Raw genomic sequence first — 21,104 nt, 5'->3', positions numbered from 1 at the left:
GTTGACACAACTTTAGTCTTGCCTGGCGTGGCCGGGGAAAACTCCGAAAAGTTGTTGGTGACAGCTTTCCTCTTGACACAAATTACGTTTTTACTGATTGATTGATTGATTGATTGAACATTGTTTTCAGATTGCAGAATGGGCAGGGGACGTAGCTGTAGATTGTGGGCCCCATGAAAGAATGTATCTGTAGGCCCCCAGTGAATGCGAGCGCTTGTGAGCAAAACAGAATTTGGCCATTTATTTATTGATGAAAACGCATAATATGGTTTTTACCTATACATTCGGATCAGCAGTTCAGCACCTGCACTGTTGGTGGGTGAGCCTAGTAAAGGATGTCGCATTGCGTTCATCTTCAATGAATGGACTAATGCAATAGTCTACCAAAGCCCCCCCTCTCTCTCTATATATCTCACACACACACACACACACACTTCAGAAACAAACATAGTATCAATGAGAGCATCAATAAATACACCTGAGTGATGTCTACTAAAAAAAAAAAAAAAAAATCTGCCCCCCCCCCCCCCCCCCCCCCCCAGAGCTGGGCCCTTGGAATCATCCTAAACTACCCCCCCCCAGCTACGCCCCTGAGAATGGGTACAATACAGTACAGCTCAATACACACAATTGTTAAGGGGATGCAGACCAGAGAAAGACTTTCGTCCCCCATTTTCAATTCATCATAACATACATGACATACAGATAGACAGTACTGCTACATCTATACATTTATGATATACCAGATTTACAAATACAGTACTGTTTTTGATACAAGAATAGTCTAAAAAAGAGAGTATACATTTGACGAAGAAACTACATTGGAGGAGTTTTGGTAGGTAGGAGGGGTGGTTGGGTAGGTGGGGTGAGCACCAAACCACGAGAGTAAGTGGTAGGCTTAAATGGTGCATTTATATAGCACTTTTATCCAAAGCACTTTACAATTTGTTGCTCACATTTGACCCATTCACTCACACATTCACACACCGACAGCAGAGGCAACCATGTAAGGTGCCAACTTGCTCATCGGGAGGAGTTAGTTGTCTTGCTCAAGGACACTTCAACACGCTGCCACTGCCAGGGAGGAGCGGGAATCGAACCGGTAACCAGATGACTGCTCTACCTCCTGAACCACTGTAGCCTGTCTATCTGTAGACTCCCCTATCAGAATAATGCTCTAAAGCCGCTTGGTACAATTTCCTCTCACGCCATGACTATTCAAATTAACCAACATGTGTGTGGGTGGGTGGGGGTGGTGGGGGGGGGGGGTTCTATAGCCTACAACCTGTTGAATGTGGGAGTTCCATTTCACCACAAATGCAATACGATTATCATCAACTACCCTAAAATGCCTGTTATGATCACTGATATATACAGTATATTTGGTTATGGTAACATCTACTGTGAAAACACTACAATGCATGATTGCATAGTCTAATGTTACAGAAGCCAAAATACTGTCCGAATGCCCATTATGCATTGATAACACATTACATGTTGGTGAATGGGACATGTAACTTAGCAACTGAGAGAATTAGCAACAATGTATCTCATGTAAGCACTTCTCTCAGGGTAAGAATAATAAAAAAACGTTAGGCGTAGTCATTAAAATAACAACACAATTGCATAGAAAACACTTGCACATCTCCGCTGTCATGCATCCCTTCCTTAGCTCCCCACGTCCTCATGTATCAGCCACATATGGATCTCGACAGTTTACGAGAAGGGGGTGCCACGGGGTAATATTATAATTGTAGCCCACTGTTTTCGACCTGCTCTCAACGCTCAACCGCCACATGACGCAACGACAAATCTGGTGCATTATCGACGTGATTCACTGCCACATCAAATGACTAGTCTCTGGGCACTCCAGCTTGTCAAGATTGTATTTGAGTAACGAGTGATGGCAAGGCATGAATGATGGATGAAATACTGTGAGCACATGCACCTGTGTGGTGTGTGTCTCTCTCAATTCAATATGCTTTATTGGCATGAATGTAACAAATACATTGTTGCCAAACCATCAATAATAATGACGTTACACATAAAAAGAAAAGGTACAATTAATAAAATCGAGAAAATAGCAGAAAACAATGAATACACATCACTGTGTGTCTCTCTCTGTCTCATATTCTGACTTGTTTAATTAAAAATAAATTATTTTGTCTCTGGACTCAGGTTATCCTTATGTGTTACCTGGCGTTACCATGTGACCACCAGTACAAAACACACGGGACGATTTAACCACATCAACACAACAAGGACACTGGGGCCCACTTGCCTCTTTGTGTGTGTGTGTGAGATGGAGAGACAGAGAGAGAGAGAAAAAAAAGAGTGAGTGAGAGTGTATATCAGCTCCTGGGAGTGATTTCCTGTGCAAAGGTTTGAAGGATGAGGTGAATGCATCGGGGAGTGGAGAGAGAGAGAGAGAGAGAGAGAGAGAGAGAGAAGGCCCTCCACCCACTCTGCAGTGCAGTGAGTCTGCCGGCAACCTGCAGTATCACACCCCCATACTACACCCACACACATAACAACACCAACCACAGCCTCTCTCTCTCTCTCTCTCTCTCTCTCTCTCTCTCTCTCTCTCTCTCTCTCTCTCTCTCTCTCTCTCTCTCTCTCTCTCTCTCTCTCTCTCTCTCTCCGCTTTGCACTAAAAAATGGATAGACACAAACCTTCTCAATTTGCAGAGCATTCACACTGGTCTGAATGGTTTCCACAGCGACTGCACACTTTAAACCGGTGTCTCTGTGTGTGTGTGTGCATGTGTACATGGCCTGCAGACTCCATGCATGATTATCAGACTACCCCTCCCCTCCAACATCCAGTATTGATCCCTGTAAGGAGGGGGGGGGGGGTCCACAAGATCCATATCATCATGTCTTCTGTTAGCTTTTATTAGCCATTCTGATACATATTCAATTTACTCATCCCTGTTTTGATTGCATGGAGCATGATAATCTGTGTGTGTGCGTCTGTGTGTGTTTGTATAATTGTGTGTGTCTAACAGTAGGCTCACATGGGTGTTGTTTATATCATTCCTCATTAAAGTCATTGCAAAAGGAGGCAGGGAAACACAACAGCTGACTCCTGGTGTGTGTGTGGTGTGCATAACCAGTTTTCATTAGAAACCTGTAGTTCTAAAAGCTCCTCAGAAGTTTCCCCGCTAATAGTCAACATCAAGGAGCAGTCTCGCATGTTGCGTCTTGTCTCTGATCTGCTCCCTCCCTCAACAGCTTTCACTTTCTCCAAGCGTGTCGTCTAAATGCTGTGGCCTCAATCGGCGCCTCATGCGTGTCAGATGAAGCTGAGGGGAATGTTGAAGCCGACATCAGCATTTACATAAATCCTCACCGCTGTTTGAAAACAGGGTTGAGGTTGAGTCTTGCTTTCATTTGAAAGACTTTGTACAAAGCAGTGGGGTGAATCTTTTCCATTATATCTAATCCATTATTTAGAACACGCAGTGGGTAAGATCTGGTTAACATGCAGGCGGGCGGGCGATCCGTGATCGCGGTCAAATGCACAGAAATACATACTTTTAACGGTGAGATGCTTTGAGTCCTGTGGTACGTGTGATAATATATTACAGTACATAAAAACAGTACCGTTCTCATACCTTCTTAACTTAAACCTTCAAGGGATGGATCAAATCGCAGGTTGATTAATCATTTTGCACACAGTAAAGGGGAACAACACCCAAATTAAGTTATTTCCTTGGCCTTGGGAAGTCCAATCAATACTCTCCACTCTCCCAAAGCTACTCTCTCCCAAAGCTACTCTCTCCCAAAGCTCCTCTCTCCCAAAGCTCCTCTCTCCCAAAGCTGCTCTCTCCCAAACCTGCTCTCTCCCAAAGCTGCTCTCTCCCAAAGCTACTCTCTCCCAAAGCTACTCTCTCCCAAAGCTACTCTCTCCCAAAGCTCCTCTCTCCCAAAGCTACTCTCTCCCAAAGCTACTCTCTCCCAAAGCTACTCTCTCTCAAAGCTGCTCTCTCCCAAAGCTGCTCTCCCAATGCTACTCTCTCCCAAAGCTGCTCTCCCAAAGCTACTCTCTCCCAAAGCTGCTCTCCCAAAGCTACTCTCTCCCAAAGCTACTCTCTCCCAAAGCTCCTCTCTTCCAAAGCTACTCTCTCCCAAAGCTACTCTCTCCCAAAGCTGCTCTCTCCCAAAGCTACTCTCTCTCAAAGCTACTCTCTCCCAAAGCTACTCTCTCCCAAAGCTACTCTCTCTCAAAGCCACTCTCTCAAAGCTACTCTCTCCCAAAGCTCCTCTCTTCCAAAGCTACTCTCTCCCAAAGCTACTCTCTCCCAAAGCTACTCTCTCTCAAAGCTACTCTCTCCCAAAGCTACTCTCTCCCAAAGCTACTCTCTCCCAAAGCTCCTCTCTTCCAAAGCTGCTCTCTCCCAAAGCTACTCTCTCCCAAAGCTGCTCTCTCCCAAAGCTACTCTCTCTCAAAGCTACTCTCTCCCAAAGCTACTCTCTCCCAAAGCTGCTCTCTCCCAAAGCTACTCTCTCTCAAAGCTACTCTCTCCCAAAGCTCCTCTCTTTCAAAGCTCCTCTCTTCCAAAGCTACTCTCTCAAAGCTGCTCTCTCCCAAAGCTGCTCTCCCAAAGCTGCTCTCCCCCAAAGCTACTCTCTCCCAAAGCTCCTCTCTTCCAAAGCTACTCTCTCTCAAAGCTACTCTCTCCCAAAGCTCCTCTCTTCCAAAGCTCCTCTCTTCCAAAGCTACTCTCTCAAAGCTACTCTCTCCCAAAGCTACTCTCTCCCAAAGCTACTCTCTCCCAAAGCTCCTCTCTTCCAAAGCTACTCTCTCCCAAAGCTACTCTCTCCCAAAGCTACTCTCTCCCAAAGCTGCTCTCTCCCAAAGCTGCTCTCCCAAAGCTACTCTCTCTCAAAGCTACTCTCTCCCAAAGCTCCTCTCTTCCAAAGCTCCTCTCTCCCAAAGATACTCTCTCCCAAAGCTGCTCTCTCCCAAAGCTACTCTCTCCCAAAGCTACTCTCTCCCAAAGCTGCTCTCCCAAAGCTACTCTCTCCCAAAGCTGCTCTCTCCCAAAGCTACTCTCTCCCAAAGCTACTCTCTCCCAAAGCTGCTCTCTCCCAAACCTGCTCTCTCCCAAAGCTGCTCTCTCCCAAAGCTACTCTCTCCCAAAGCTACTCTCTCCCAAAGCTCCTCTCTCCCAAAGCTACTCTCTCCCAAAGCTACTCTCTCCCAAAGCTACTCTCTCAAAGCTGCTCTCTCCCAAAGCTGCTCTCCCAAAGCTACTCTCTCCCAAAGCTGCTCTCCCAAAGCTACTCTCTCCCAAAGCTGCTCTCCCAAAGCTACTCTCTCCCAAAGCTACTCTCTCCCAAAGCTCCTCTCTTCCAAAGCTACTCTCTCCCAAAGCTACTCTCTCCCAAAGCTGCTCTCTCCCAAAGCTACTCTCTCTCAAAGCTACTCTCTCCCAAAGCTACTCTCTCCCAAAGCTACTCTCTCTCAAAGCCACTCTCTCAAAGCTACTCTCTCCCAAAGCTCCTCTCTTCCAAAGCTACTCTCTCCCAAAGCTACTCTCTCCCAAAGCTACTCTCTCTCAAAGCTACTCTCTCCCAAAGCTACTCTCTCCCAAAGCTACTCTCTCCCAAAGCTCCTCTCTTCCAAAGCTGCTCTCTCCCAAAGCTACTCTCTCCCAAAGCTGCTCTCTCCCAAAGCTACTCTCTCTCAAAGCTACTCTCTCCCAAAGCTACTCTCTCCCAAAGCTGCTCTCTCCCAAAGCTACTCTCTCTCAAAGCTACTCTCTCCCAAAGCTCCTCTCTTTCAAAGCTCCTCTCTTCCAAAGCTACTCTCTCAAAGCTGCTCTCTCCCAAAGCTGCTCTCCCAAAGCTGCTCTCCCCCAAAGCTACTCTCTCCCAAAGCTCCTCTCTTCCAAAGCTACTCTCTCTCAAAGCTACTCTCTCCCAAAGCTCCTCTCTTCCAAAGCTCCTCTCTTCCAAAGCTACTCTCTCAAAGCTACTCTCTCCCAAAGCTACTCTCTCCCAAAGCTACTCTCTCCCAAAGCTCCTCTCTTCCAAAGCTACTCTCTCCCAAAGCTACTCTCTCCCAAAGCTACTCTCTCCCAAAGCTGCTCTCTCCCAAAGCTGCTCTCCCAAAGCTACTCTCTCTCAAAGCTACTCTCTCCCAAAGCTCCTCTCTTCCAAAGCTCCTCTCTCCCAAAGATACTCTCTCCCAAAGCTGCTCTCTCCCAAAGCTACTCTCTCCCAAAGCTACTCTCTCCCAAAGCTGCTCTCCCAAAGCTACTCTCTCCCAAAGCTGCTCTCTCCCAAAGCTACTCTCTCCCAAAGCTACTCTCTCCCAAAGCTGCTCTCTCCCAAAGCTACTCTCTCCCAAAGCTACTCTCTCCCAAAGCTACTCTCTCCCAAAGCTACTCTCTCCCAAAGCTGCTCTCTCCCAAAGCTCCTCTCTCCCAAAGCTGCTCTCTCCCAAAGCTGCTCTCCCAAAGCTACTCTCTCCCAAAGCTACTCTCTCCCAAAGCTGCTCTCTCCCAAAGCTACTCTCTCCCAAAGCTACTCTCTCCCAAAGCTACTCTCTCCCAAAGCTGCTCTCTCCCAAAGCTCCTCTCTCCCAAAGCTACTCTCTCCCAAAGCTACTCTCTCCCAAAGCTGCTCTCTCCCAAAGCTACTCTCTCCCAAAGCTGCTCTCTCCCAAAGCTACTCTCTCCCAAAGCTGCTCTCTCCCAAAGCTACTATCTCCCAAAGCTACTCTCTCCCAATGCTACTCTCTCCCAATGCTACTCTCTCCCAAAGCTACTCTCTCCCAAAGCTACTCTCTCCCAAAGCTACTCTCTCCTAAAGCTACTCTCTCTCAAAGCTGCTCTCTCCCAAAGCTGCTCTCTCCCAAAACTCCTCTCCCAAAGTTGCTCTCTCCCAAAGCTACTCTCTCCCAAACCTGCTCTCTCTCAAAGCTACTCTCTCCCAAAGTTGCTCTCTCTCAAAGTTGCTCTCTCCCAAAGCTACTCTCTCCCAAAGCCAAAAACCAGAAAAATAAGATTCCAGCTTGTTATGTCATCAGGTATAAAGTCTGGAGCTGGATTTCCGTTAGCCGGTAATTACAATTTTTTTACCGGGAGAATTTGTTGAAGTCCGACTAAAACAGAAATCTAGCTCAAACAGAAGTCTCGCTCTGAGACTGTACTTCATTTTATGTACACATTGTACATTTCCATAATTAGGTGAATATATTACTTATTGCTGTAGCATGACATACAATATGTAGGCTTACCTTTTTCCTGTGGTAAGCAAGATCAGGCTGTAGACCGTGTGGGCTCCACCTTAAATAGAGATACACATTGAGGAGTCCGCAACACCCACACACTGTCTTCCACAGGAAGAAGGTACATATTGTGGCAAGAAAACGGTACAATATGTACCTTTTTCTCGCTCTCTCGTGTATGTGTTTACCTTGTGATGCAGCTGGATTTGCAAGACTTGTGTGTGTGAGCCAGGAAAACAAACAAGGATTCTATGGACTAAAATAACGTTACCACAAAACATAGTTTGTTGCGCTGGAGTACAGCTACCATAGCGCTATCTAAAAGATTAAAACAATGGTTCCTGTTTGTGCATTTCCCAATTGTGCCAACACGTAGCGCTCATAGACTATTGATATGGACAGACACGCTTAACTCATTGGACGCCATCGCTTAAGTGCGCAAGAGGGTGCTAGAGCGCCACCGCTTTAATCAATGGGAGGACTGGGAGATTTGCGGGTGCTTAAAAATATATCTTAAATTATGGCTATGGGTCTAATACACCCGTCGATTATCAGTGAGTTGCTTGCAGTCAACATGTACAAAACGGATTGTTTTTCATCGTTACATTTCCGTTTTATACCGTTTTGAATATGAGTATAGTTTTGGTGATTTCTAGTAATTCCAGAGAAAGACGCGATAATAGCCCTTTAGTGGAATACACAAAACACGTTGTCATTTTTCGGCTGATTATCGAATCTTCCTGAAATCAACGCGAGATCATCATTATTATCGTTCCTCGTGCATACATGAAATGGCCCTCGTAGCGCGGCTTGGATCGTCCCAGAGAATAAACTATAGTCCAGTGGTTCTCAAACTGTGGTACGCGTCCACTAGTGGTACTTGGTGGTACTGCTGGTGGTACTTGAAAAAAAATATATATTATAATATTAAATTTTTTCAGTCAGGCCACTGAACTTAGAAGCAGGCCAGGCCAGTGTTTTAGTTGCGGCGGCACGATAGTTAGATAACCTAAGTGGGGACCAACCAGGAGATCACAGAGAGTAATGCAGTCTAAACAGTCATACATCTTTTATTCAACTTCAGCCCTGATCATAACCATTTTTATTTTTAGATTTTTTTAATGTCAGATAAAAAATGAATACTCCCACTTTTCTGAAAAGAGTTGTTGTTAAATCTGACATTATAAAAAATCCATCAAAATCTGTGTTGTTGCTAATCATTGACACATGCCTAGCCTGTAAATCACCCCAGAAAAATTTACTTTGCATTTGATATATGAAAATATTTAACTTTTTGTATTTTTTTAACAATAATTTGTGATGCCATCACACAAACTGGCATTTAAAGGGTTACAATTCGAAAATGTATTGAATATGTGTTTTCTTTTTCTTTTTATAATTTGTGATGCCCATCACAAACACTGGCATTAACACTTTCTATGCCGGCCGTGTTTTCCTTTTTAGCCCCTTGAATGCCACCATCCACGGCCAATGTTAACGTTAATATCGCCTAATCTATGTTTTAAATTATGGCTATGTGTCTAATCTGCCCGTCGCTTATCAAAGAATAATTTTCCAGTCAACATTGTCAAGGCAGATTGTATTTTTATCGCTTCATTTCCGTTTGATAGCATTTTGAAAATCACCCGTTTTCGGGAAAAAACAACCCATGCCTATGATAATCGCCTTTTACTGGAATATTCCAGAACGTTGTCATTTGTCGGGCTATTTATGAATCGTTTCAAATAAACGCTAGATGATCGATAGTATATGTGTGCGCACGCACGCTCGTGCCGTGCGCTGATAATCGCTGCTCTTATTTCCTCATGGCTTTTACAGTCAAAACAGCCATATCACATATCACATAAACGCTTATATATCCGTGAAAACGAGTCTGATTATCCTAACACTGATAACATAGATTCCTTACCTGAGGTCAGATGGTATCCAAATGGTTTATTCCAATTTCCGATCGCCATTCGAAAAATCGATAAATGTATTGATCCATCGTGTGTACAGTATAACCCATATTCGCCGTGGCTCAGAGGCCACCAGAATCACTCCCCAGAGAATGAACTCTGGTAGACCCCGGTTGCATCAGTGAGAAGTAAAATGTGGAGTCAGAAATCCGTTCTCCCATTCACTTTCATTGAGTCCATTCCAAAAGGGTGATTTACCATCTGGGAGACGATAGGGGGCGCTTTTTTCACATCTGAGCGCCGGCGGTCCCTGGGTCTCCAACGGTAGGCTCGCGTGATGCAATATGATTTCAGATCGCTAATAAAAATAAAAATAAAAAAAACACGAGAATACTCGTGACGTGGCATTCAACGGTCGGGGCGTAAACCAGAGAAAAGCCGTGAGTGGCATACAAAGTGTTAAAGGGTAAATCTTCAAAAATGCCTGCACCAGAATGCAGGAAATTAAGTCTTTGTAACAAAATAATTCCTGGTGGGGGACCCCACTTAGAAAGTGGCCTGACTGGGGCTATATTTCACACTATATTTCTCAGCCTGAATTATTTCCCCAGTCCGGCCTTGCTTGAGTTGTCAATGGACAACAACATGCGTGTGTGTGTGTGTGTGTGTGTGTGTGTGTGTGTGTGTGTGTGTGTGTGTGTGTGTGTGTGTGTGTGTGTGTGTGTGTGTGTGTGTGTGTGTGTGTGTGTGTGTGTGTGTGTGTGTGTGTGTGTGTGTGTGTGTGTGTGTGTGTGTGTGTGTGTGAATGAAGGACAATTGCTTGCTGTGTGAGTTGAATTAAGTACATTTGCTGAAATACAGTTGTTCTTAAAGGGGACATGTACTGCTATTCCTAGCACTATTTGGGCAACTTTACACAATTCCTGTTAGTCTATTGAAGACGTCTGTAAGGTTTTTTTCAAAAAAATGCATTGTTTTATATTTCTAATCAAGTACTCAAAACCATCATTTTCCAGCTTCAAGATTTCAGGCTGTTATGGCCTGGCTCCGCCCATAAGCACTTTGAGTGACTGGTAGACAGAGAGAGATAGAGAGAGAGAGAGAGAGAGAGGGGGGGGTGCGAGAGAGAGAGAGAGAGAGAGAGAAAAAAAAAGACAGGCCGTCTCTTCCTTTAGTTTTTTCTCTCCCTGCGGCAGCTTGTGTGGGGGGGGGGGGGGGGGGGCCTCCCTTCCTCCCCTCTCCCGTGTGGCGCAGCAGGTCCCCCCCCCCCCCAAGTGCTCCCTCCCTCTCTCTCTCTGTCTCCCTCTCTCTCTCTCTCTCTCTCTCTCTCTCTCTCTCTCTCTCTCTCTCTCTCTCTCTCCCTCTCTATCTCTTTCTCTCTCTCTCCCTCCAGAGTATGCAGAGGTGTCGGGTTTCACTGCCTCGCACTATGAGGAAGTGGTTTTTCCACTCGCTGTCTAGTCTGCGTGTATCGTCTAGGTAGATTGTGGGCGGGCATTAGCTACAACCACAGAGCCAATCACATCACTGTCTTCTACCCAGAGCCTGAATGACGTGACTCAGGCCTTCAAATCAGGATGGACTAATTTACTGGAGCAGGAAATTATCTGAGCTGAATCAGAGCAATCCGCCAATATGGTATTTAGACACTAAAACACATTGATACTAACTCCTATTACTATAATACAATGCTAGAGACTGAAAAATGACATTTATAGTACATGTCCCCTTTAATTTTCTCACTTGCTATGTGAGAATGTTAGTTATTATGTTCTCAATGCCCCTTGCATTATAAGAGTTTGCTAGTTCTAGTGCTACCCCTTTGTACATTGTGTCTGACAAAAGTTAACAATAAATAATGGTATTAGGAATACATTTGCCTCCTGCGTGAACTGTGCATAGCTGAATAGACTGTATTTTAACGTCGGTCATATGGTGGTACTTGGAGAGCCAGCTACGTTCTCAGGTGGTACTTGGTATAAAAAGTTTGAGAACCACTGAACTATACCATTCCCAGTGGTGTGCAATACCAGCCGGAAGGTGTAGGGCGGTATTTACCCTTTTGCTAGCTCAGACCCATTCCCAACAATAACATCAGGCTGGATGGATGAAAATGAATGGATATCGCTAATAAAAGAAATAACGATTAAAACCTGACTATACTCGTGATTGGCGCTCAAGCGATGGCGAGTTAACCCGACTATCATTGTGACTGGCATCCAATGAGTTAATTAAGTTGTGGCTTGCTTGTGCTACATAGACCCAAAAACTCTAGCCATCCTGTCTGTACCAAAAAAGATTCTCAAGAAATCCTCCGTTCCATGAGTGGAGAGCCCTGCTGCAATGCAGACAGAGCAGAGGTAATGTAACGGTGTTAGGGACCGGTAACAGGTAGGCTCAAATTCACAACATGGGAGACAGAGGAATGTTCAACCCCAAAGGGAATTTAATAATACATTGCAAAAATGAATGCACACCAGTGCGGTGTGTGTGTGTGTGTGTCTTGAGCCTGGCGGGTGGGTAACCGTGCCAGTGGGAAGCACGCAGGGGTGTGTTGCTCATGGGACTGGGTTGCACGCCGTGCAACCGGCTATGTAAGCAGAAGCACGCGCACGCACATGCACGGATGTGCCGCGCGTGCACACAGGAATGTGCTGCTCTCGACTGATGCGCCAACTCGCTAAGTACCCACCTGGGCCCTGGCTACTTTGCATAACAATAGCGCAGGTCGTCAGGTGTGTTCAAATACGTTCTCAGATACATTCACACAAAACTTGTGAATGAAATGTGTGTGTTACATTCCATTCGTAGAGGCAATTAGGCATCGTCTTTAGTCTGTGCGTATGCGAGGGAACATTTATGTGCATGCGCGGGAGCGCACGCACGTGCGCGGGAGCGCGTGAAACCGGTCTCATTTGACATGCCCTGAGTGGGAGTTGAACCCCGGTCTCCCGCACCGCGGGCGACATTGCCGACAGCTATACCAAGAGGTGAACTCACCTCCTGGTAATGTGTCGGGATGCCTCTGGGGAGTGAGTTTACTTGCAGTACCGCTTAACGTCCACAGTCACTTCACAACACTGTCCATCGTGACTGTGGATAGACACGCGGTACCTCCGTTACACTCGCATGCACGTGGCGTCATTAAAACACTGTGCAACCAGCTTTGTAATCAGCAACGCACCCCTGGAAGCACGGGAGTGAAGCAGGCCGTCAATAAACGAAGATCTGATGCTGATGCATGGAGATCCTGGTCTTCTTGTAGGGTGGTGTGGTGATTAGACGGCAGGTGCGGAGTCTCCATCCATCAGCGTGATGATTCTCAGCTGTGCCTTTTGCACGCCCGTTTTTTTAATTTACATTAAGTACTAAGCATCGGGTATAACGTATAAACACAGATATTATTTGACCACAATTTATCTCATTTGTCCGGGACATTGAAATCTCCTCGGACATGTGAAACAATGGGAATGGTATCGTTTATTCTCTGGGACGATCCAAGCCGTGCGGGCGTGGTTTAAATACTCAGGCGAGGTAACCTGATTTCAACGATACATCTGCGAGGCTGCCCCCCCCCCCCCCCCCCCCCCTCAATATGCAATGCTGTTGAACGTGGCACGGACCTCCGCGCCCAGTACTTCTATCAGATAATTGGATTCTTTTTTTTGCATTACATCAGAGACAAGGTATATAATATAAAATCTTGCGTTGATCTGATATTTCTTTCTCCCATGATTGAAGCTGTGTGTGTGGACCGTGTTGTGCTTTCTACTGTTGGCTGCGGTGGGTGGGGGAGCGAGCAATGCGCTCCAGGGCCCTTTTCATTCTTGCATGAGGAAGGATAATAACGATAATCTAGCGTTGATTTCAGGATGCTTAGATAATCAGGCGAAAAATGACAACGTGTTTAGTGGATTCCACTAAAACGCTATTATCGCGTCTTTTCCTGGGATTACTAAGAATCACCAAAACTATACTCATATTAAAAACGGTATAAAATGGAAATGTACAGATGGAAAAAACAATCTGTTTTGTGCATGTTGACTGGAAGCAACTCACTGACAATCGACGCGTGTATTAGACCCATAGCTATAATATAAGATATATTTTAAGCACTCGCAAGTGAACAAAGCGCCCCATTGACTTACAGCACTGGCGTTCTATACAGAAGGTAAACAGCGACCCCTGGCCGTGAATGTGTTAAGGACCCACAGACTTTTTTTTCTTTATTTTCTGTGTCATCTGTGTCAACTTTACCACCTCTCCACCCTAAAATACCTGATGAAAACTCACAAACTTGAGTTTTAGCACTTTAGTTTTTGGATTTGTGCGATCGTTGTTGTCTTAGTAATATACTAATATACCATAGTGAGAGCATGTATGAATGTATGAATTCTGAAAATAGGTGTAGTTCCCCTTTAATGCTGAAATTATTATTCCATGGAATTGAAGTGAAGTGAAGACTCAGCGAAGTGAGGACATATTGTGGAACTGTGCCACCATATTGACCAGCTTGTCTGTTTTCAACTGCTTATAAGGCTTATCACTCAGCAGGATGTCTCACATTGTCTCAGGGTGAAGAATATATCAGAATAATGTATCACACACACACACACACGCACACACACACACACACACACACACACACACACACACACACACACACACACACACACACACACACACACACACACACACACACACACATACCTCAGGGTTCTAACTCAACAGATACAGGATTCATAATTCAACATATCCTCTCCTGACTGTCGGCTTGTGTTCAGAGTGAGGCTCAGAGTGACAGGAGCTCTGGGGGGCTTCCAGCGTCTTTACTCCTCAGCACGCTCTTGTTGTTGTTATTGTCACTGCTGTTCTCGTTCATTATAGATGCTCCTCCTGTCACAAGCTACAAGTGCTTCTGTGGAATTGTGCCACAGAGAATAGGTGAAATACACGCACGCACGCACACACACACACACACACACACACACACACACACACACACACACACACACACACACACACACACACACACACACACACACACACACACACATATCGCTCTCCATTGACTTTGTATTGCGTGACAGAGCCTCCTTGTCATTTCAGTCGGCTAGCAAACGACAGAAGAATATCCTAAATCTGAAAGCTATAGCCTACAGTAGGGCTGGGCGATATGGCCTAAAAATAAAATCTCAGATTTTCTTTTTTTCAATCCGATTTACGATTTGAATAGATTTTTTTCTCTTGAAAACTAGAAACGCCAAGGTAATCATTCAAATAACCTTTGTTTTACTTTTTATTTGACAAAAAATATCAAACCAAGAGGAATTTCCCTATTGGGATTGAAGTGCAAACCTAACTTTCACCAATCTTCACTTTAAAAATAAATAAAATTGTATATATATATATATAAAAGGTTACTGTTGATCAAACAAAGATGAATGTCCCTATTGGGATTAATAGTGCAATAACTTGCTTTTTCACCAAACTTCACTTAAAACAAATAAAAGGTGCCTCTTGATCATCAAACAAGAATGAATTTCCCTATTGGGATAAAGTGCACATCTAACTTTCACCAAACATCACTTTTTGAAAAATAAAAGGTGACTCTTAAAATTATTATAATTTTTTTTAATTCTTTTTTTGAAAATAAATTTACATTTTTCAAAATCGTCCTAAATCATTAATTCGAATGAATCGATAAAATCGATTAATCGCCCAGCCCTAGCCTACAGTATTATGTTCGCAAGTTTCTTAGTTAACTAGCAACATTAGCTTGCTAACAGCTAACTTGCACCATAGACAGTCATTTTATTTCTAAACTATTTTTGCCATAAACGCTACATTTCATCCCTCCTTTCCTGGAGACATTGACAGTATTATTGTTTGTCAACATACATTGCTCTCTGGTAGGGTGCTACAATAATTATTTGACATGCTGGTACTTCATGTTTTCAACTAGCTACAGGTTTACCCCTTATTAACACTTTGAGTGCCACTCACGAGATTTCTCAGGTTTTTTTATAGGTGGTTGCTAGCCACTCACGAGATTTCTCGGAATTTTTTATTTTTATTTTTTTTGCGATCTGAAAAATTATTGCATCACCCGAGCCTACCCGAGTATAGCCGAGCGGCGCCGGCGATCACTGTGGAAAAAAGCGCCCCCTGTCGTCTCCCAGATGACATAAGTGATTTTGGAATGGACTCAATGAAAATGAATGGGGAAAAAAATCCGGTACTCCACATTTTCCAGTTCACTGATCCAGCCGGGGTTACCACAGTTCATTCTGGAACCTCAGATCCCCGCTGATCATGGAGATCTACAGTATCGCGTTGGATCCATACACGTATCGATTTTTTCGAATGTTGATCAGGAATTGGAATATACCAGTTGGATACCATCTGATGTCAGGTAAGGACTCTATGTTATCAGTGTTGATAATCAGAGTAAGTTTGATGAAGTTATAAGCTGTTTTGTGAAATGTCTTCTTTCGGTTTCACTGTAAAAGTCTGTGAGGAAATCAACGGAGCGATTATCCGTGCGCGGCCGTAATGTGCTTGCGTGCACGTATAATATTGATCATCTAGCGTTTATTTGAAAACGATTCATAAAAAGGCCGACGAATATCAACGTTGTGGAATATTCCACTAAAAGACGATTTTCATAGAATGCTCCAGAATGAGCTGTTTTTTATATCAAAACGGGGGCTTTTCTAACTGCTCTGAAACGGAAACGACGCGATAAAAAAACAATCTGCCTTGACAGCACTGACTGGAAAATAGTCTTTGATAATGCGATGGGCAGATTAGACACATAGCCATAATTTAAAACATAGATTAGGCGATATTAACGTTAACATTGGCGCCGATGGTGGCATTCAGCCGGTAAAACGGAAAACCAGGCGTGGCGCTCAAAGTGTTAATGCAACAATTGTTTCCCCTCTAGAGGGCGTGGTTTTCAGAATATGACTCTTTGTCGCTATTAACCAAGTTCACTGGGTACATGCACTGTACAGTATGATACTAGATAGGATAAGCTGCTCTCAACTGACATATCTGTCATACAGTACTACCCTGTTTATCCTCTTTATTGCATTCCCCCAACCTTTATTGTCATTGTGTGACAAACCTTTTTACATTTTTCTTAAAAATGTATTATAATAATAATCGAACCATTCAGACAAAGAATCACAATAGTCCATAAAAAAATGTGTTGGACAGCTCATGTATTTGAAATTGACCCACCCTCTTTTCTTGATCCTCCAGTAGCAACCGTTGCTTGGTCTGAGGAAAGCAACAGTTATGTGATTGGAGGTTCAAGAAAAGGGGGCATGGTTTGACATAGGTCAATATACAAAGTCAAGCAAACCACTTGGATATGGATAGTGAAAGCGATACATCACCTGAAAGCACTCAATCTCCACTCGCTTTTGCGAATGAATGAAGACTTACAAACATTGGTTGTGTTGTTATGCCTGAAGAAGAAATGTTGCATTTATAGTGAAAGACTTTATTGAGCAGGTGTGGCTGTTGCTGACTTCTCAATGTTAGGGTGACTAAACGTCAACATTTCAATAAGTGTCCCGCATTTCAATCAACTATTTTAAATATATGAATCATTATTATTTTTGTCCTCTCATTAATCCCCAGCCATGCACTAATGCACCACAATTACTGTACGTTACATAGCCTAGATCTATTCCTGTACAGGAAACAAATTTTTTGCCTCAATTTACTGGCAAGGTTGTTTATGATATTTAAACAAAAATGTATCATCGAGCCAGATTCCAATATATTTATATTCAGTTACCCTTTCTATATCAGACTAATTTCTAGTCGATATAAGTAAATTATTTTGATCTATATTTCTGGCCCGGGAGAACATGAATTTAGTTTTGCTTGCATTTAATACAATTAAGGCCTATAAGCTTATCTTGCAGTGTGCAGTGCAACAACTTTATGTTCACTCATGCTGCGACTGCCTGCTATCATACTAGCTGTCTGACTGTTAGCTTAGCTATGGAAGGAAAAGCTAAAAAGAGAGCCTGTTCTCCCTCATGACATGCGTGGACGTGGACGGACCAGAGAAATAGATTAGAATATAGCGAATTTCTCTCTGACATGTCAAGATCTTTATAAATATGCTCTTGGTCAGAAGGCTCTACTTGAAGCTGCACGGTCCAGTAATAAATATAAATTCCTCAAGCATTAAAGGCCTATACCAGGGGTGGCCAACCAGTCAGAGACTAAGAGCCACAAAAATGACTGTGGTACCACAAAGAGCCACACCACAGCGTTTCTCAACCTTTTTTTTCAGTCACGGCACCCTTCATGTGTTTATAGGTCTCACCCTCTGGCCTCTGAAGTTGCTAATGTCTTTTTTATTTGGGCCTCACAGGGTTAAAAGTACCCTGTGAGACCCACGGTTGCAAAATTACAAAATCACTTTTAGCCATTTAAAAAAATAATGTTTATTTAAAATTTTTTAAAGGGGAACTATTTTACTATTTCTTTCACTATTTGGGCACTTTTACACAATTCCTGTGAGTCTATGGAACACCTAGGTTTTTTTCCAAAAAAAATGCATTGTTTTGTATTTCTAATCAAGTACTAAAAACCGCATTTTTCTACCTCAAGATCTTAAGCCGTTTTGAGGCTGGGCGCCAACCACTGTGTGGCCTGGTGCCAACTGCCACATCAACTGCCACATTATTATGCAGCTGAGAAATCTCTGACATCACAGATATGCACATTTTCAGATGACTCAGTTCAGTGAGGGTGAATATTGTGAGAGGAGAATTGGAAGAATGCGCCAATATGAGAATTAGAGACATATATCCTATTAATATAAGTCCACATAGCTAAGAAACAATGGTAAACACTGAAAAAGGCCATTTATAAGATAGTTCCCCTTTAAGCACATGTATAGTCAATTGGTCCTGTTGTTCAGCCTCACAATGCTATTTTATAGTAAATGTGTTTATATGTCCCACCCTCTGGCCTCTGAAGTTGCTAATTTCTTTTTAATTTGGGCCTCACAGGGTTAACCTCTTAAGCCCGAGATATACAGTAAAAGTGTATATTTTCAGCATTACGTTTGTTTACCAATTATTTTAACTGTTATTAGTGAAATATAAGATTATAGAAATCTCAGGGCATTGAGTCGGAAACCGGCGCATATTGACAGGAGGAAGTGGCACAGCCAAAAGTGAGTGTAGTCTTTTGAAGGAAGAGACTCAGGGCTTTCAAATTTCGAAAAACTACCCTACCCAGCTCACACCAGCCCCTGTCAATCATCTGACTTCTGGATTTACTTTTTAATTTCTCTTATTTTTTCGGATTATCTCCCACAAACCTGAACGTTATTGCCATAAAACAGAACGCAGTTAGTTTCTCTACCTTTCTGTGAACGTCTTGCAAAAAACGGTGTTGCAATATGATGAAAAATGGTGGAGAAATTTTCATTATAAAAAAGATGGCAGAATTCAGTACTGTATCTACAAAACCTTCTGTTTAATCATCTTCCCTTTATTCATTTGCTTAGATTTTTCAGGTCTGGTCAATTTTAGCATGGTGTTATTCACAGTCAAAGATAATTTTTTTTTAAATAGAATTGATATTCTCCTTTGGTTCATTACAATTTACTCAAGCCTAGTAACAGACACACTATTTCTGACACTGATCCATATTAGTGCACTGCAACCTTGCCCAGGCCCGACGGGGCCCGGCCCGGCCCGGCGGGTTCGGGCTGGGTAGGGCTTTTTTTTTAATAAATAATTCGGGCTCGGCCGGGCCCGGGCACCGCCATTTTTAATTTTTTTAATTTTTTTATTGCGTTTAAAAAAAAAAATATTCATATAACTAGGGTTATATGATAACCTTCGTTTTAAGATTCGCTTTCTCTTTTGCGCCAGAGAAACATTTGGATGTAATTACTGCAGCGCGCAGGGAGAACTCAGGGGACAAGTTCAACTCGATTGGTTGTGTTGGAATATAGCCAGTTGGCAAACGTTTTAATTTGTTCTTGGGATGTATGTAGCCGGTTTTGTTAACGGTGTTCAACGCGTTGCTGACGTCTGGTGAGTGATGTTTACTATTTGCTGGGTCGCGACTCGCTACTTGTTTTGTTGTGATTTTCATTACGTTGCTCTGCTCGAAATCTGATTTCTGTTTTCTGTTTGTTTGACTGAGTAGGCTATTGTGTGTCGTGTGTGTGTGTGTGTGTGTGTGTCAAAGAAGATTCTATAGCCTTCAATACGTTTTACGAGGCTGATGTGTGAGTCAGTCTATATAAGCGAGCACTGGGAGAGACGGCATTGCGAAACAGGCTATGTAAATGCTTCTTAGTTTTGTTTATTTATTACGTTCATATAAAACCGTGTTTCGAATATTTAAAACGAATACAAAAAAAAATATTTTAATAATAATAATAATAATAATAATAATAATTTTTTTCGGGTTTTCACGCGGGCTAGGGCTTAAAATATTATTTACAGTCAGGCTTATTTTCGGGCAGGGCCTGAAGTTATGGATGGAAGAGCCGCACATTGACGGGCAAAGAGCCGCATGCGGCTCGTGAGCCGCGGGTTGGCCACCCCTGGCCTATACAGTACGTGCATTATGGTGCTCTCCATGGCGCTGAAACCTTCGGAGGTATTAACACTTTGAGCGCCACTCACGGCAAACTCGTGTTTACGATAGTTACGTTGAAAGCAGTGGAGGTTTCTCTATGACAACACGTGAAACACAAATTCACTCATAATTCATAATTATTATTAATTTACATATATATATTTTTTATTATTATTATTATTATTATTATTATTATTATTATTATTATTATTATTATTATTATTATTATTATTATTATTATTATTATTATTATTTTTTTTTTTTTTTTTTTTTTTTTTATTATAAATGTTTTCCTCTGTAAAAAAATATATAAAATGTAACAGAAAGAAGCATTTTGTATAAAAGTATTCTGTACTTCTGTATGACAACTAATAAAGAAACTTGAGAAACTTGAGATTGGCCCGAGCTAAACCTAACCTCCGAACCTGCAGCTGGACCCGTTTTGACTGTGTGAAACATAGCAAGCTAGTAGTTTAGTAAGCTGTACAGCTATAACAACACAGGCTAAATTAAACTTTGCGCCAACATTAGGACCGAAGTATAAACCAGCAACTGAGCAACATGAAGAAGTGGACTTATGCATCTGGATCAGAAAAAAAGTTGTGGATGAAAAAGTAAGTAGGCTACAGTGTTTGTAAAAGCTTGTATGCTAACAGTAGCTAGCCAGCTTAGCCTACATCACAATGATGATCACCAAGCTAACTTACTGTACACACTGTAGGGCTGGGCAATTAATCGAAACAGAATCACGATATCGATTCATAGACCTATGCAATCTCATTTCTAAGTTATGATGATTTTTCTTTTATTAATTTTTTTTTTTTTTTTCCAGCTTTGCTTTTCTCACCCGAGGGCACAAACGCTGCTTCAGGGCCTTAGTTAGGAGAGCGATAGAGTGGAACATGAAGCAGGAGGGCTGCTGACTCGTTGCCTGGTCCAGAAGACCACTGGCTGGAAAAAGTGAGCCCACACCCCTCTTTTATTTATCTCTACAAAATGTTCTTCCCATGAGCGACTTTTATTATTTCAGTAATCCTGTTCTAACCCTGATAATGGGCAATAATATTCTTTACGACTTTTCATAAACAACAGACTCCGATATCATGGAATGCGGTGTGCAGATGTTACAGATGCTGCTGGAAAAGGAACCCTTGATGTTGTCATGGAATACATCTCCCGCCTGGAGACGTCAGACCACACCTTGTCATTTATTGATGTTCCCTCCGTTGGAATACAGTGATACAATCTGTTCGCTCTTTTGTTGAGTCCAGGTTGTGAATGCTTTTGATCATTATTTACTAGAACAA

General features: G+C 42.9%; 1 protein-coding gene across 1 annotated transcript in view; it reads left to right on the top strand.

Moving 5' to 3' along the window:
* The window catches only part of LOC311235659 (ras-specific guanine nucleotide-releasing factor 2-like), a gene marked incomplete at its 5' end in the record, with an annotated part of 229,087 nt that overhangs the window by 306 nt on the left and 207,677 nt on the right, over nucleotides 1-21,104 (top strand).

This window comes from Notolepis coatsorum, assembly GCF_963971535.1.
Source record: "Notolepis coatsorum genome assembly, chromosome: 10".
In the NCBI taxonomy this organism is placed as follows: Eukaryota; Metazoa; Chordata; class Actinopteri; order Aulopiformes; family Paralepididae; genus Notolepis; species Notolepis coatsorum.
The sequence above is the reverse complement of the archived record's forward strand: the minus strand, read 5'-3'. Positions and strand labels throughout refer to the sequence as shown.